The sequence below is a fragment of the Felis catus genome, chromosome B1, assembly GCF_018350175.1.
Source record: "Felis catus isolate Fca126 chromosome B1, F.catus_Fca126_mat1.0, whole genome shotgun sequence".
NCBI classification, from domain to species: Eukaryota; Metazoa; Chordata; class Mammalia; order Carnivora; family Felidae; genus Felis; species Felis catus.
Genome location: NC_058371.1, coordinates 32,056,540 through 32,075,192, shown reverse-complemented (window position 1 = coordinate 32,075,192; position 18,653 = coordinate 32,056,540). Strand labels below are relative to the sequence as shown.

At 45.3% G+C, this 18,653-nt stretch overlaps 1 protein-coding gene and 1 long non-coding RNA gene across 3 annotated transcripts in view; one reads left to right on the top strand and one right to left on the bottom strand.

Annotated features, from left to right (window-relative positions):
* Nucleotides 1-18,653, bottom strand: part of EBF2 (EBF transcription factor 2) — a 198,703-nt gene that overhangs the window by 155,885 nt on the left and 24,165 nt on the right. The window lies entirely within an intron of this gene.
* On the top strand, nucleotides 6,131-10,216 carry LOC109498799. Its single transcript, XR_002155729.3, has 2 exons — nucleotides 6,131-6,694; nucleotides 9,877-10,216. It is a non-coding gene; the product is annotated as an uncharacterized LOC109498799 (long non-coding RNA).

The window sequence follows — 18,653 nt, the reverse complement described above, 5'->3', positions numbered from 1 at the left end:
AGAGCCTTGGAACTTTGAATAAAAACGGCACACTGGAAGGGGTTTGAGTACCCTTTGTGATGGATACGTAAGTGGTATAGCTCACCCGTGGGCACTGAGCCCGTGGGAAGCCCTGCTAGAAAGTGGTTAGAAACTTCCAGGCCCTTTGAGAAGGCACTGAGTGTCCCCCTGCCTCTTCACCCCTACCCCTCTTCAACGACTGCTGCGAAATTGTTTTCTGCGAGTGAGCATTTTCAGAATTCCTCCGACAGCTCTGTCTTTTCCCGCTACTCCCGATCCCCTCTCCAAAAGAGGGCAATGGAAGTCATTTACAGTTACTTCTAGCAGTGAAAGCAGCAGGTAGATCGATGTCCTGCACTTGAACTTCTGGAATCAAATCCAGCCTCGGGAAGATAGAGCCTGCAGCCTCAGGAGGATGGAGTTGTTTCTATGGTGAGTGCAAGCGGTGCAGGAAGGAACCTCCTCCTGGTCACTGGCAAGTTCAGGTTAAAATCTGAAACACTGTAAGAAGCAATACCTCCGGGAGGTGTTCGGAGGCAGCTCTCACCGTGGAGAGCCTGCGGGTCAATAACCGAGCAGGTCTTAGAACACTGGGCCATCAGGACAGGTGAGCGAGCGATGCCCCTGCTTCTGCTCAGAACTGACCCCTAGGAGCTGGTGACGGTCAGATTCGCTTCCAGCCGTGTCCTGAGAGGGCAAACGTTGATGGCCCTTCCCACTACCTCATTCTCAATTTCTTTCATCTGAACTCACGTTTTCTCCTGAAAAAACACCTCTCTGGCGAAGCACCAAGAGAACAGTTAGGGATTCACCGAAGTGCTGCCTCTTGCCAGCATGAATTTGGACTCTCAGGGGACCAGGGGCAGTTTGTACCAAAGCTCTTTGTCTCTGAAACTCCTTCGTCTTTGTTTTCCATCTCATTAGGAGATGCATTTTTCTTTCCACCGTGCAAACAGACTTTTGCTTCTAGGTGTCATTGAATTGTTGACTTAGTATTTTCCCCATGTCCAAAGGCCTTAGGACAATAAGTGACCATGTTGAAAAAAAAGGGGGGTATTAAAATCACTCAAAATCAACATATAATTTGTTGTTACTATTGGCTTCAATATCTATAATTCCTTCACACACTGGCTTTTCCTAGAACACAATTTTAACCCCAGTGTCTCTAAGCCAGCATCCATTTGATAAAATTATTCCAAGAAAAATTAACAAGGCAGAATTTTTTTTCCTGATTTTTATTGATACTCAACTTCCACATTGCACTCCAAGTGCAAATTACTTCAACTTCTGAGACAGGACTAAAATCAAAGTGGTCCCTTATATAAAGTTACCTATAAAAAACACTCCACCAAAATTAAAAACATAATTTTTTAAGCACGACAATCCCCTAAAAGACACCTAAGCCCCTCGACATTCCATAACCAGGGCTGAGAGATGGGTATCATAGCTCAAATTGAGCCCCACCTCACCCCACAATATAGATAACAGAATTATCTTTGATTTCTTCATTCATCCAGAACAATGGAATCATACACAACAGTCCCGTGGGGCTGCTGATATTCCTTTGAGGCACACAGGAGACATGGAGAAGATAATTGAGGCACATAGACGAAGAACCACCTGTCCACAAACACAAATTTAACAGCAAAAAATCAAATTAAAGTGCAGGATTTCCTTTTCTTTCTCTACCAGGTCATAAAAAGCCTGTGGAACATTGCTAAGGAGTTACTTGTATGTTGGAGAGCAGCTGGGCTATTTTTTTCTAAGAGATGTTTTCTGCACTGATGTACACAGCAACGACTCTATTATGAGACCGAGTATCCTGTGTGTGTGTGTGTGTGTGTGTGTGTGTGTGTGTGTTTAATGGGAAGAGTTTAAAATGATACTAGAAGCTGGACCCATTTGATAAGTGATGACGTCAAAGCATGAGTCTTCCCAAAAGTAGCCACAATTTAATTTCCATTTTCAAATGGTCAGGGCCTCCATGTAGCACGTCTTCACTCGCATCTTGGTTCCTCCTTAGCACGAGAAAAAAAAAAAAATCCCTTCCTGCAGGATAAAGATTCCTTTTTTTACAAATGGCTAAACATCGTGGAACATGATGAACCCAGAGTGGGAATAGAAAGTTAAAACATACTCTGGATCAAGATATCGAAAAGCCGGTCCGAGTGATCCTTCTTGGGAACATTGGTTGTAATTTACACTAAGGCAGGAGAATAAAAGTAGGAAATAAAAAACAGATCCCCAGCCATAACTGCACCACCTTAACCACTGACTGTTTTGACTTTCTCTGCTTCCTGGGGGCACACTTTACAGAGCAGCAATCTGTGAATCCACGATATACATTCCATTTTCCGCTAAACATCTTCCCACATTTGCTAGCCAGCCCCCATAATCCTCCTCAATGGCTGTTTAGGGGTGCGTCCAATTGCTGTGCTATCATGTGCCTACTCGTTCTCTTTCCTCTACAGGATATGCTTTGGGTTGTTCAGGTCTTAAGTTAGAGAGGGAGGGAGGCAAACCATAAGAGACTCTTAAAAACTGAGAATAAACGGGGCACCCGGGAGGCTCAGTCGGTTGAGCAACCGACTTCGGCTCAAGTCATGATCTCACGGTTTGTGGGTTCGAGCCCCGCATCGGGCTCTGTGCTGACCGCTGGCTCAGAGCCTGGAGCCTGCTTCAGATTCTGTGTCGCCTTCTCTCTCTGCCCCTCCCCCGCTCATGCTTCGTCTCACTCTGTTTCTCAAACATAAATAAATGTAAAAAAAAAAAACAACTGAGAATAAACTGAGGGTTGATGGGGGGTGGGAGGGAGGGGAAAGTGGGTGATGGGCATTGAGGAGGGCACCTGTTGGGATGAGCACCGAGTATTGTATGGAAACCAATTTGACAATAAATTTCATATTAAAAAAAAAAAAAAGGTTGTTCAGGTCTTTACTATTCCAGATAATAAACAAGGTAATGAACATCTTCATGGAGGGAGGGGTTTTTTCTGTTACGCGATCCACTATGAGTCTATTTTTAAATAAACAACCTCTTATGTACTTCCTGGTGGGAAAACTACATCGTCCAGTTAATTACCTTTTCTGGACACCCTCTCCTTGCCAGTGCTCTGCAGGGGTGCTTCTGAGCAAAAATGAGAAGCCCACTCGCAAGGCTGATGTTGGCTTTACTGAGACATGGCATCCTGCCAAGACCTCATCTCTCTGTTTCTGAGACCGGAAAGAGTATTTTCACTGCTGACTTGTGTCTCTTCAGAACCAGAGTAATTCCTTTTCCCCTTAGAGGTCGTGGGACTCGGCAATATGAACACAGCAGCACCCACTTAGCACATACTTTTCAGGCCACAATCCAGGGCCATTACCATCAGGGAAGCGCTCCTCTGGCCATCTTGACATTGTTACCTTTGTGTGGCCCAAGATGACTGTGAAGTCTTCCTCACCAGATGAGACAAATAAATTTATCTGTTACTGAAGAAGTGACCTTTCCTCAAGCCATAGTAGCAAAAAAACAAAAAAACAAAAAAACAAAAAAACTGAGTTAATAGAAGCCTTAAGAAATATTCTCCATGTGGGGGGCGCCTGGGTGGCTCAGTTGGTTAAGCGTCCGACTCTTGATTTCAGCTCAGGTCATGATTCCACAGTTCATGAGTTCGAGCCCCCCATTGGGCTCTGCACTGACGGTGTAGAGCTTGCTTGGGATTCTCTGTCTCCCTCTCTCTGTTCCTCCCCCACATGTTTTCTTTCTCTCTCTCTCTGTCTCAAAAATAAATAAATAAACTAAAAAAAAAAAAAAAAAGAAAGAAATATTCCCAATGAGAAAGGAAGTATAACCTAATGAGACCTACTGTTGATCCTTGCTCCTCCTGGCCAAGATTCTCCAGCAAAGGTTGCTCCTGTGGCCTGATCATTTCACATCACCATGTTTTAAGTGACTAGGCCAACAGGGAGAGAGGCTGGCCTTTTGGTGAGCTGTCAGGACACCAGGCTTTGTGTCCTGCCTTCCGCACTGACTCACTCCACGGCCTTGACCAAGTCCCTGAGCACTCCCTGTGGCCTCCGACATTCTCTACTCACAAGATATGAATCATTTTGGTATCAGCTCCCTTTGGGGAACTAGAGATGCAGTTTGCCTCATCGTGTTTTCCTGCCGATATTGTCATTTACGATTTGTTCTCCTCTACTCCACTTGAGTTGTGCTTTGCAAATCACCTAATCCAGGCTAAGACTAGAACAGCCTTATGAAGAAAACAAAAGAACCCGTGGAGGAAGCCAGGAAGGGTGAGACTACGAGTATTCAGAAGTGTAAAAGACACTAAAACTTCGACACCCTTCTATAGAGGTCCCAGATCACACTGGGCCTCTAAACCAAGGAGTAGAGGCTGGGCTGCAAGATTGGGGTCATCCTGGATTCTGAGATCAGACTCAGATCTTGACACCCCCCTGCCCCCCGCCTTAAGGACCATCACTTTCTCATCTGCTCGTGACTTTTTGCACGCCACCCACACAACATGCACACACCACAGAGAAAGCGGTTCCCAAGGTCACACCTAAGCCCAGCCTGATCCTATTGGAAAAGTAAGACACACAGGTTTCCCTGAAAACATAATTTTACCAGATATCTCAGCATTTTTCCCTGAAAAAAAAGGAAGATATCACTGCATAGTTTCCAAGTGAAATCGTTTTAAATGTCCTACATTTGGGCCGTTCACAGAGGCTAATATTTGAATCCACTTGGGAGACTGTGTCCCCAATTCCGATGCGATCATCATGACCAGCAGGGCCTGGGATATCTTTGAGGTCAATACGAGCTTTCACAAATTGTGTACAAGACAGACTTCAGTGATACGTGGGTGTGGGCCTGTTTTCACCAAGCGGTATTTACAGCACATGGCAAGAGGCAGGGAAGTCTCCTAACGCCCGGTCCTCAGGAAGGATACGGAAAATCACAACACGTGTGTCAGCTGCATTTATGTTTTTTTTCCACCTTCTTTTACTGCAGTCCCCTTCACACCTTTCCTAGTCTGCATTTCACCACACAACTGCAAAACGCGTTCTGCCTTTGTCACTGCAAGAAGCCTCGTTCGACAAGGACCCGGTCAGGTCCTGCCCACTAACCCGATGGTTAAGCTAGCGTTCAAGAGCAAAATGTCAGCCTTTGGGGGGCCCCAGAGACAGACTGGAGTGCTGCCTGAGCTAGTCAGTGCCTCAACCTACTCGGTTAACCATCAAGATACTCACTGCGATAACTGCAATTAATGTGGGGGAGGGGGTGCTCTTTAGAAAAGTGCCGTAAATGCAGTTAGAACAAAAGTTATGACATTACATTCTATTTTCCCCTTTTGCCTGAAATCCTAATGCCAATATTAAGTTAGTGGCATTTGATCATGATTTGCTTTTCATATCCCAGGCATTTGTTCCCTTAGAAACTAAACAGAGGGAAAAAACTGACTCTATATAGAAATACACAGTTAACTAACTCTCCGTCCCCAAGATAAACAAACTACTCTTGGCCTTATTTATGCACCACTCAAAAACAAAAACCTAAAACTACAATAAAAACAACAACACACCATGTGTGTGCAAAACTGTAGGCAAAGCTAGTTAAGCCACAGAGTTTGTGATGTTTTATACAGCAGGCTCACAAACTGAAAACAAATTTTTGATTGCTTATATATTCTGAAGTGTTTCCTGCCTACATATCCTCAGAAATCCCAGGAGCTTTCCTGGACACATGGAAAATTTCAAGTTGAGCCATTTTTAAGTTATCCATGAGTGAAAGGGGAAAAAAAGGAGGGGAAAAAAAAAAAAAAAAACCCAGCACATGGAGTGGGAGTTTGAATTTGTCATAAAAAAGAAGAAAAAAGTTATTTTGTTCTTTGCCTGTCTTTGAGTTACTTGACAATGGCTGAACATACTTTACCCAAGTTTTTTTTTTTTCATTTTTTTCAGAAAGAGGAGAATCACCTTTGTGCCGCAGCCAAGTATGAACATATTCAGCATGTTCTTTCTATACAAGTGCACACCAGAGAATTCTTAAGGCAGATCTACGTGTAACCGTAAAACTAGCACTACCAGGCACAAATCGGATCGCACGTCATAATGACAAATAACTACCAGAATAGGAAAGCAAGCGTGCACTTGGCATCCAGCATCCAAAATAAGAATTCGACTTTTAAAGTTACTGCGCAGCATTTAACGTGGAAATAATCACCTCCGCGGTGGAGATCGCGGACGGAGACGCGAACCCCGCAAAAACCCTGGCGACCGGGCGTACACCGGCTTTTGCGCCTTCCCGCCGCGCCTCGGAGAAACGCCGCCCCCGGATTCAAGGTTTCCCAGATGCTCTGCGCACGGCATCCACGTGGTAGATGGCAGCGCCTAACGGTGGCTCGGGTGCCCGTGACAGGCGGGGCAGGGAGGCGCGGAGATTCTGGAACGTTTAAAGTAAAAGAGTTGAACAAGTTAAGTAGAGGGCAGAGGCCAAGACTGTTTTTGCAGGGAAACACCCCACTCAGAAATTCAGTTCCTGGCTTCATTTCCCGAATCTCACATAAATATCTGAGGACATTGCCGGCTTCCTAGAGCCAAGAGGGAAAACATGCATTGAAAGGAACGAGCAAGAGGAGCCAGAGCGCGGCATGATCGTTTCGCTGGACGCCCTCCCCTTCAGACACCGTTGGCTGGGGCTCCCGGTAAGAAGGGCCGGAGAAAATGGATGAGCGGTGCTCCCTCGCCGGGAAGGGAAGAAACTCTGCTTTTATAAATAAACTTGTCACGGAGATAGGCCACACATCAAAAAAGGAAAGTAGGGGGGAAACCTGGAAGGACAGGGGGCCTGAGGTAATGGAGCCCTCCTGTCTCCCATCGCGGCTGGTGCGCACGGCGAGGGGAAACCGAATATTAGCATTGTCTGGCCCTGGCCATTTTTTCCCTTCTCATAATATAACTTTGTGAATATGTTTAAGAGAGTGTCTGCTGTTATTGGTCTAATGAGCGAACTCTGAAATCTGAGCTAAAGACAGCTCCCTAGTGGCTGCTCACTGTTCCACAGACCGAAAGGAAACTCCTTTCAGGGGCCCATCAGGGCGAGCCACTGCTGACAGCTTGGAACGGCACAGCACACAGATTTATTTCACAGACAGCCACAGACAGGAATTTAGCACCCTGTGCTGGCCTCCTGCTTAGTGGAGAAGGTGTTAAAATGCAACCATGCAGAGCTCTCCCTTGAACAAAACCCAGTAGCGACTAATCAAGCGGTCACCCGTCCCCCGGCAGAAAATTCCGGGTGCCGAGCAGCTGAGCGCCGAGCGGGAGCACCATCCTGACAGCTGCTCGGCGGCCGCTGCAGCTTGAGAGCTGCCTCGGAAATCGCTAAATATTTTGCGTGACCTTTCAACTTACAAATTAATTGATTTATAAACAACGGCAAATGTTATTTATTTATTTATGACATCTTGGAATGCCTTCCCTCGATTTAAGGGCACAGAGCTGCCGAGAATATTCCCTGAGGCCTCCGGCGGAGCTTCAGACCCAGAGGGTGGCGGCTCTTGCTGTCCCTCGCCAACGCGCCTCCCCTGAACGTGCGGCTGAAAGGCGGGGACCAAAGTGGGTGCTGATGTGTAAGACAGTCACCCGCCCCCACTAAGCAAGTCTGAACCGTGGTGTCACCTGCAGAAAATAAGCACACTAGCTTTGTTCTATACATACATACATAGATAGATAGATAGATAGATACATATATGTGTGTATTTCTGCGTGTACCTTGTGTGCATATATACCTGTGTGTGTACATGCGAAATATACATACACACATACACATATGTCTCTAAGGCAGCCTTCACCTTCAGATTTGTAGCCAAAGTTACTCTCTCCCCACTGCTGCAAATTCTAAACAAGTACTCAACAGCTGATGGGCTGAGCTATTTAGGGATAAAAGCGAACTACATTTATCGAAGCGATTGCTACCGCATCCTGGTCGCTGGGGGTCGTCCCTAAGGAAACTGCACACAGTCGGCAATATTGTTTATATTGATTAGTTTGCTAATCTCACTCTCCCTCACGTATGCCATGCTTTCTCATACTTAGTTGGTGTGTTCATGAAACTACCGACTTGTTCTGGCAAAAGGGGGAGAGAAAAAAAAAAAAGAAAACAAGGAGAAGGCAGGAGGAGGACCAGAAGAAACATTTTTCTTTCGTATTTGCTGTGCTGGAAGTAAGCCCCTGGGTCTCTCGTTTTTAATTCCATTTGCAATGGCTCTGAAAGCTGTCCTCGCCTAGTGTATTCCCAATAAACGTATCCCTTCAGCTCGCTTCTCTTTCTCCCCACCTCAACTCCTAAAGTTTGCCAATCGATAAATAATAATGACCAGATGCTCCCTCAGTCCGGTGCTGGAACCATGCACGATGCCAAAGGCAGGACACATCGGGTCAAACAACGATCTGCGTCCCAGAAGGTCTTTAAAGCAAGGGACACAAGAGTGAAACGCGATGGCACATGGACCGAAAGGACCCTGCCCGAGACCCCAAAATGCATCTTCACAGAACCAAGTCTACATTTGTTGCGACTACCCTGTGGCACCCCCTCCCCTGTGCTATTTGCTAGCATTCTTAGAGGGAAATAATACTCATTTGGACTTTTTTTTTAATGTTTATATATTTTTGAGAGACGGAGAGAGACAGAGTGTGAGCAGGGGAGGGGCAGACAGAGAGGGAGACACAGAGTCCGAGGCAGGCTCCAGGCCCTGAGCGGTCAGCCCAGAGCCCGACGTGGGGCTTGAACCCACGAACCGCGAGATAATGACCTGAGCCGGAGTCGGATGATTAAGTAACTGAGCCACCCAGGCGCCCCTTGACTTTTTTTATTTTTTAGGCCAACATGTTATCAAATCTTGCAGAGCCAAAAAAAAAAAAAAAAAAGGGCACAGTATGAATAAGAAACTGATGCCTAGGCAAGTGCCCCTCCCAGAGCTCCTCCTCCAGAGTGGTAAAGTTTTCCCCACCTCACTGTGGTAACTTTACAAAGGGAGCCTTGAAAGAACCAGAGCGTTAGAAAACCAAAGTGGGGAAAGAAACCTCATCACCTTAGGAAGCCAAATCCGTCTGCTCCCATTCCAAGACAGAAGAGAAAAAATTATGCCCTGTTTATTTTTCTACTTCTCCCACTTCTTTGCAAGCATATCATTTTCCTAGAATTCTTGTGTCGTAGGTTTTGGTTAAAGGGATAAGACTGTATTTTTGTCCCTGAAGTCAAAAGGGGTGTGTGTGTAGGGTAGTGGTGTGGAGGAAAGAGGAAGGGAAGCCACAGGTACGATGTGACCGAGGAACTTTGTATGGAAGGTTCCTTTGCATGTGTATATACATACAGATTCATATATACATATAGATTCATACATACATACACATTCATATATAAATATACATACATACATATACATTCATATATACTTACATATACACATATACATATATATTCATACATACATACACATTCATATATAAATACACATACATATACATTCATATATACTTACATATACATATATATTCATACATACAGACACATTCATATATACATATATGTATATATGAACGTAAAGTTCACATCACACTTCCTAGCATAGGGAACGTGCAGAAAAGTATATTTTCACTTAGATGCAAATAGTTTATAGGAATCCTATACAAAGAAAAATGCAACCAAAAATAAGTAGCTTGAAATAGAGAAATTTGCCTTAACCCCAAGTTGAAAACCATCTAAGTGATTCCTGATGCACACTAAGCTTGTCCCTCTCACTCTTACTCCCTTGCTCTTTTCCTGGAGTCGGTATTTCGTGTATTAAACAGGCCCTTTCATTCTATAAATGTGTTTGCATTCCAGATGAAATCTATTGAGGCAAGGATGAAGTGCGAGCCAAGATGGGCAGAGAGGGTTCTCAATTCTTCCACCAGTGGACACGGTTACAGTTTTTATTCTGGACTTACATAATATGTTCTGCCTTTGAAATGCTTCCCCGTTGGTGCTGGTTGCTAGATTTCAAACAGGTGCTACCAGTGAGGCACCCAAGGTAAAAGGACATGTCCCTGTCCCCTTGCCCAGTGTGCATTATGTATACTCAAAGTGTCCCTGAGACCCCTGACCACTAGAACATGAAACAAAGACTTCCACAATGTAGGTCTTCTTTTATTCATTCATTAAATAAACGTTCATTGGTACCTACTATGTGTTAGGCATTATTCTCGATGTTGGGGATGAACCGCTAAACAGAAAAACAAAACTCTCTGCCCCTTTGTAGTGGGAGTCAGCGAGGGCAATATACACAAGCAACAAATGAGAAAAATACAGAGCACGTTAATTAGTGAAAAGCGTGATGAGAAAAAATCGAGCACGGAAGGGGGTTAGGAACTGCAGGATCGAGGAGGAGGATCTTCACCGGGGTGACACTTAAGACCCCAAGGACACTGGAGCAAAAGCTTCACATTGAAACATACAGTCCCGGGGCGCCCGGGTGGCTCAGTCAGTTAAGCGTCTGACTCCTGGTTTCAGCTCAGGTCATGATCTCACATCGGGCTCTGCGCTGACAGTGTGGAAACTGCTTGGGATTTTCTCTCTCTCCCTCTCTCCCTCTCTCTCTGTCTCTCAAAATAGATAGATAGATAGATAGATAGATAGATAGATAGATAGATAGATAGATAGATACAAGAAACATACAGTCCCAATTAAAAAGTAGATATGAACTAACTAACGACAAGGATTTTTTTGTTGGTTTTTATCATGCCAATCACAGCCAATGGTAAAACAGCTGAATTTCTCCCCATTTTCCCTCCAGAGACCAGATTGTGCTTTCCCGCACCCTTTGCTGCTTCTTTCCCACTGAACTTGCACCATTTGGTTCCTGCTGTCCTAACAGTAGGTTCTGTCATTCCTTTAAGTAATATTTGCTGGGTGTCTACTCGGTGTCAACATTTGAGGAGGAAATATCAAAATGGTGTAAAAGCAACAACATCTATGAAGTCTTCCTTCCTCTGTCTCTCCCCCCAGCTCCATCATACCTGCTCCCCTTCCTACTTAAGGCAGAAACATTCCAAGATCCCAAATCAGTACCTGGGAGTTTTAATTTCAGGTGCCAGTTCCTACATGGTAAATAGATGTGCTCCAGTTATGGCAATTCAGACTCCCTGGTTTTCAGATACACCCCTCCTAAAATCACATGTCTACTCACTATTAAAAAAATCAAGTCAAGCCACAACAAAATGACTCCATGCAATTGTGTATCACAGGTAAAAGAAAACCTTGTCGATATGAAATCAGACAGTGTAAAATTCTCTCCCAGAGGAATCTGGCATTATTACATCCCCCATCAATCATGGTATTGTCTCTCCAACAACTGTATCAGATGCAACATCCAGATATTGCTGTCATCCTAACAATTCAGCAAAGACTCCAGATACCATTACAAACAATTCGGTCCCACCAAAATCTAAACTCTGCCTAGAGATTTCAGAGTCCTCACTTGTTTCCAACAACTATGTCCACATTCCGGGACTTTGCCGTTGAGTGTAATGGAATTTGACCTAAATATATGTGTATGACCTACACATGTACATTTATGAGGAAATCATGGATCTGACCTTGGCATATAAAAGAAAGACTCTATACACATTATCATAGAATAATATCTGACAGTGCATTATTGCATGGCATGTACTCTAAATCTTACCAAGATCAGTTCCTATTCTGGGCATGCCATTTAACGACAGGCAATGATTCCCCCCAGCCCATATTACGGATCACGTTATCGGAAGCATCCAGGCAATGCTCCAAGTATACAGGATATAACAGGTAGACACACGGATGGACCCAGCAAAGCATCTGCCTTCTGAATTTACTTTTTTTTCCAGTAAGGAGAGAGTTTTGGGTTTTGTCTCGTCAGATACTCCCGATGTGGGTGAAAATCACAAAACCAAGCTTAAACTTCAGTGCAGATATCAGGTGAGCATTCAAATCACCTTCTCTTTATCCCCTGATGCCATTAGGATAAAAACGCTTCCCCCTCTCCTCCTTCCTGCATCCTCACGTACATATGCACACGCACAAAAGTTGACTCTGAAGCTTTCGATTTCGCTTAACGTCTTCCCTTTGTCCCCGCCACGGATAACCCAAAGCAAGCGAAGTGAGGATCTTGCCTTGGCCCCTGCACAGAAAACACCCACGGTACTTTCACCTTATGTACCTTATTTATAATCCTCTGTAAATTCACCCAAAAGTCATGAACTACATAATACTAATTCTTATAGGTTGACATATTTCCCTGATCTTTCATGAGCCACATGGGGAAACAGTTTTCTCCTGATCTGAATGAAGAAGAAAAACAGTGATCCTAATCAACCATTTGCCCTTAGTGGCTTCCCTAAACAAATCTGGGAAAGCGCTTAAAGGCTTGGGAATAACCATGACCCTGCTTGATGCACTGTAATAACCCTACCTAATTATACTGATATAAAAACTAATTGGAAAGATAGCAAATGTCAGGGTAAGATGCAAATCGTAGGGTGTTAATTGCTGAACAGGTGCTGGAATAGAATTAAATGAGCATTCTGATTAAAAGAGTGGAGGAAACAAATGTGGACCCCCGATACAAACTTGGCCATGTGACTTCTTCAGCAGTCCATTCCACCAGGAAAAGGTCATGGTGCTGTGACCTCTGTTCTGTGATGGGTGGACCAAGAAAATAATAGTGACCACAGAAGAAAAAAAAAACAACAACCTAGCAATAATACCAACATGACTTCTAGAACCGACTGCTTGGTTTGAGCCCCAGAGACATGCAATGTGTTTTAAGAGTTCTCAGATACAGAAATAAGCCTCGCTAGAATCAAGAATGCAGAAATGCTCACCTTTCCCCTTCCACCTTGGACCAGAAGTGCTCCTATCCCGCCCCCAAGTACAGCACTACACGGTGCTAAGTGCTACGAGGGACTCACAACACACTTGGGGAGGGACGGAGTGCTTGATTAATTAACTGAATCCATAGCATCGCTTGCCTTGAATAAGGTGAAGCCGTATACGAGCCATGGCATTGGAGTGAGACGACATGACAGAGAATATATCGGCGGTTCCAACTGCTATGAACTGCTCATTCTTATTGCAAACAGCATCTCTTGATCCTCTAGCCATCCAAACCGTAAACTGTGTCTATAAAGGCGATTTTCTCCTTAGCCCGGCATGCCAATGAAGAATGCTTCCTCCCAAATGCTTGGTGCCTTGGTCAAGCTCTCGGCCAATCGTCATTCGTCTCCTGACATTTGGAGAAGCCTGGACCCACAGCGCCTGCATGCTGACGCCATCCAGAGACGAAACCCTGAGGGCAGCCGCTGCGTGTGGGTGCTGGGTGACAGAGATACAGCTCCCAAGCTCTAAGTCGATAGGATCCCTTCCCAACACCATGACACCGTCCATGCTCCCACCTCCTAAAGAGGCCCTTTGCTTCAGCACCCCCCTCGAAGAAATGCTCTACGTGAAGTTCCTACCCCTTTTCTCGACATACAACCACAAACAACCCAGAAGGAAATGACTCCCTTTCCAAGGAAGGATGCTGCAGCTTAAGGGTTCTTTTCTCCCTGTAGTTTGCGGGGCTTTGAGATGTATGATGCTAGACACCTAAACTAGCTCTTCAGTGCAGGGAGAGGGAGGCAGCGCAGTCCTGCCCTGTTCTACTGGTGTTTCTCACGCTGCCCTGCCCCGGGGTAGAACAGCAATTCATTTACAGTGCTCGTTCCCTGGGGGGGGGGGGGGGGGGGGGGGGGGGGGGGCCTCTTCACCCAGTGGCTGCCAACCGCACACCATTCTGCTTAACTGTATTTGCTTTTGGTGATAGAGCCCAGGGACGGCAGGGCGCACAAAGCAGCAAAGTTAATCCTTCTAACTCAGACCTACGTCTCCTAGAGTTAGAGCAGAAAGCACAGCAACCCAGTTTGCTTCCTTTTATTTATTTTTTTTTTTCTTTGCACTTAATAGATTTGGCCTCCACTGACAGTGGGCAAAAGAAAATAATACGATGGTGACATGAGACAATGCATCAACTCAGCAGCCCAATTTCAAAGTGCAAACAGAGGAGCTCGCAAATGCTTTAAGAGGGAAATGTGGGTACGGGAGGCATGGGTGAGATTTCACCGTGTTTATTTATGCTTTTATAAGGACACTGAGAATAATAACAAAACAGGATGGGAAAGAGAAAATTTTTTGCTCCAGCATGGAGATGGGGGGGTGGGTAGAACCTCCTTGCTCTTTCCTTTTCTTTGATCTTAAGAGAAGCTCACTCTCTCTTGTTCACTCTTCTCTTTAAGGAAAAAAAAAAAAAATAAACTGTCTCCTGAGTAATAAAGTCAAGACACTTGCCAGTAAAAATTGGTTAAGGTCATCACTTCCGAAGGTCAAACGAGTTTTAGACAAGATGCCATGTGGGATCGCCATTCAGCACATTTCGTTAAATGGTTAAAAATAATAAAAATAATGACAGTAGTGGAGTTATTTAAAAAAAAAAAAAAAGCACAGAAGTCAGAGAGAAAATGAGAGAACCAGATGTCTTGAAGGAATGCTGGGAAATGCTTAAGAGGAAGATTTCTCCCACCCCAAACAAAAGCTTCCCCAAGGATCTTTTGAGATGCGCTGTCAGTATCTGATGCAACACCATATATCTTTTTTTGTGTTTTGCTGTGGGGTTTTCTTATTTATTTATTTTATTTTAACAAAGAAGACACAACAGGGCAAACTTTTTTAAAGGGATGGCGATTCAAGTTGACCCCAAAGCAAGCATTTCCCCAGATCCCTTGTGCATCGGCCTTGTCGAAAGATCCAAAAGACGGCAGAAGCGATGTTGTTCCAATGGTAGGTTGGCATAGAGGGGCCAACCTCATGCTCGGCCTTTCTGAAAATGATACCATCAATTTAAGTGAGAAGATACCACGATCCATGCAGGTTCCGAAAGAAGAACTCTGCTTTAAACAGGTGGAGGCCAAGAGACTGTTACGAGATGCAAATGAACTCTCACAGGAGACCTCCGTGGCTCCAAAAACAAACTCGGAATCCACACTGACAGTGCAGCGCGCGTTCCAAGTTATGTCACATCCTTTCGCAGGGCAATAGTGGGCCGTCAGGCCTGGTGCTTTTTATGATCCGTTTGCTTTTTCAGGCCACAGCTCACCCACGGAACCAAAAAGTCTCTTGTGCCAAGGGATGCTTTAAAACTCCAGTGAGGCCACCGCAAGACTCCGGTTCCAAGTACTGTTCGTTGCCAGTGACAATTAGAACAATCTGAAAATGTTCCTCCCAGAAAAATACACTCTTTTTTTGTTGTAACAGGGGTGTAAACGCCAGCCAATCTCTTTTGGCACCCAGTGCCGTAAGAAGTGCTTTCACTGTGCCACCTCTCGACAAAAACGCCCTCAATGAGTGTCCTCCAAGGACCAGCTTTGAAAAGGGGTTTCGCGTATCAGGTTAATGCATGCACTTGGCACGGCCCAACTTTTGCACCAAGGCTCTGGGGTATGGGGTGATAAGAGCCAGGTTCTGTTTGTTAACGATAAGGCAATTATTTCTTTGGTACTTCATAGGAAAAAAAAAAATCTTACAGCAAAGATTCAAACAAGGATCCCTAGGGAGACAACGGAACTCGTAGGTTGGAAAAGTTTCTTTTTTTTTTTTTTTTTCCTGCACAAGAGCAAACAAATGGGCCATTGAGAGCAACAGAACGGCTGAGACCAAGTTCCCGACAAACACACTGGCTGTCGGCTCCTGCACAAGTCCGCGATAACTTGGGGAGGGGAAGGCAGGCGGCAAGGGGAAAGAGAGACAGGAAGAAAAGGTGCAGAGTGAGAGGAAAGGAAAAAGAAAAGGAGGCAAGAACAAGAACAGAATAGGAGTAAAGAGGCAAGAAAGAGAACAAAGGAGTGGAGACGGGATAAGAGAAAAGAAAGGGCACAGTACATCACTGGTGGAACTTTCGATGTGTTTGGGGATGGAAGAGATCCATGAACTTGGAAGGGTAAACAAATCAGATCTTTATTTTCACTGCCCCCTAATTGAAATTTAGCATCTAAGCATCTCTTTCCATTTTAAATGTAGACAAGCCCCAACGGGATCAGAGATCCACAGGCTTTCCTGGACCATCGACGGTATCCATGATGAAAAAGGAAAGGATGTGGTGGGGGAGATGAGAACACCAAAATCTTGGGATGGTATCAGGCAACCTCTCTCTCCATAGACATAGTATTTCAGAGGATAGATATGTATGACTTGGGTTTGGAAAAAAGGTCCTTTCATTTACTCCCTGGGTCTGGTTTTCTGCCTTCAAGCCCTGGCTCCCTGACCTTCCCCGGAACCCTCTAACATGCAACAAGTCTAGGCTTCCCATGCCAGGGAGCTTTCAGGAAGTTTTCTCAAGGTCATCACATCTGATTAACAGCTGAGAGTCAGTTCCACAGCTCTGCAGGTCAGGTCAAGCATGACAATCTTTTCGGACACAATTTTGCCCAGCTGGTTCCTGCTAAGGTCTGTAAAACTCAAAAAAAAAAAAAAAAAAAAAAAGAAGAAGAAGAAGAAGAAGAAGGTAGGCTGTGACTTCCCAAAGAAGCATGTCACTGACGCCTCATTTTTAGTTTTCTACTAGGGAAAAAAAAAAATGCCGAAGGGACCGAGATTAATCTACAGACACAATGGGTCTCAAAACAACCAGCCTTCTGGGGCGCCTGGGTGGCTCAGTCCCTTCAGCATCCAACTTCAGCTCATGTCATGATCTCACAGTTCATGAGTTCAAACCCCGCATCCGGCTCTGTGCTGTGGGTGCAGAACCCCTTCGGATAATCTTTCTCTCCCTCTCTCTGTCCCTTCCCCATGCACATGAGTGCTCTCTCTCTCCCTCTCAAAATAAGTAAATAAACTTAAAAAAAAAAAACAAAAACTAGCCTTCTGTCCAACCTTCCTTGTCCTCAGAATTACATCACAGAATCCCATTTCCACGGAACTTCAAATCCTGCTGTCAGGGTAGACTAGCATCCCGCAGTCAGTGGACCACTGACCCCATGACCTGTGCCGTAATCTACTAGTGGTTATGCCCCTTTACAGATGTGAGTGGGGAACAGCTGAGCCCCTGCCCTTGGAAACTCCCACCTCCTTCCTATTTCAGTATCACAGGCCAGCCTGGCCCGACCAATAGAAATCATGCCAACTCATCAAACTGACCTCCCTGCCCTCATCTGCAGATGCTTAGGTTTGGGCTCTGTTCCCAGAGGCTCCAAGCCAAAGCATCCCCCCCCCACCCCCCCGTCTTCATGAAGCAAGAAGACCTAACACCTTAACTTGGGGCTTCTTGGTGCTGGACTTTAGCGTAGGTGTCCCGCTCAAATCCAGCTGCCTGCCCAGGGGTTAAGAATGAGGGAGGCGGCCTGTTTCAGGCCGATGCCAATTTTGAAAAAACGTGACATGCCTCTCTCATCTAAGGAGGGGAGGGTCTGAAAGGACAGGGGAGGGCCTCCCAAACAGGAGCCCACAGCTCCACCTCTTTGGAGAGGGCGCGTTTCTACCTGTCCATGGGACTCCAAATGATAAGTTACACCCCCGTGTAGGCAGGTTCCAGCCATCAGAGTGGCGGGGGTCAGGCACGGGACGGAGAAAGACGCTAAACAAGATACGCCCTGACCAAAACCACATACCGGCTTACCTCGCTGTCTGGTTAATTTGCTTCCAGTCTCAGTGATGGGAATTAGGCAATTGCTTTAAAAACTCAGAAGCCACCATAAAAATAGAAAATTATTGCTTCCTGTCATGACCAAATATTAAACACAGTGCACACCTAATGACTCTATCCCTCCCCAGGGAAGAAGCTTTATGAACAATAAAATCCCAGCAGACTTCTACTGTTTGGGTTTGGAGGTCTCATTATGGGCTCACTGATCCAATACAATTTACAAGCTCAATGGACTCCACTCGAAGTGAAAACCGCCAAGCCGGAGTTATAAACAGAACACCTACAGTGAAGCCAGCGTTTCATTCTTCATCAGGGAATGAAAAGAAGAAAGAGGGGATTGAGGAGAAAGGCACTCGGGTACCAGTTGCTCCCGGAAATGTTTCTGACAGCCTGTGTCTGACTCAAGGTTAGACACCTCACTAAAAACGCAAGGCAAGGTGGGGGGAAGCTAAGGAGTCCCTAAAGCCAAAGGCAGGAAGTAAAAAAAAAAGAAAGGTCAGCAAAGGAAAAAGAGGGAGACGGGGTCAGAGTGGGGCGCGACGGGAGTGAGGGAGGCAAACGCAGAATTTTAAAATCTGCCGTCCGGTGTTTCGACACAGGTTGACTCAAAAGCGACACCAAATTTTCAAAGTTAGATTTTTTTTTTCAGCTCCCTAAATTACCCAGATATATGTCTAAATGGTGGTGATCCTTCATCTTGTGACTCAACATCTGGATGATAAAATGCATTAGCCACTCTACATTTACTTGGGCAAGCATCAAGTGGACTGCTAGCATTAAATCGAAGTCGAGTCTGGCTCTTGTTCAAACGTCAGCCAAGACCAAGTGGGGAGAGAGGAGCTTCCCCTTTACCTTCAACTCCGTGCAATTTATCACTCGAGCCTAAACAGTCCCACATGTTGGAAGCGCTGAA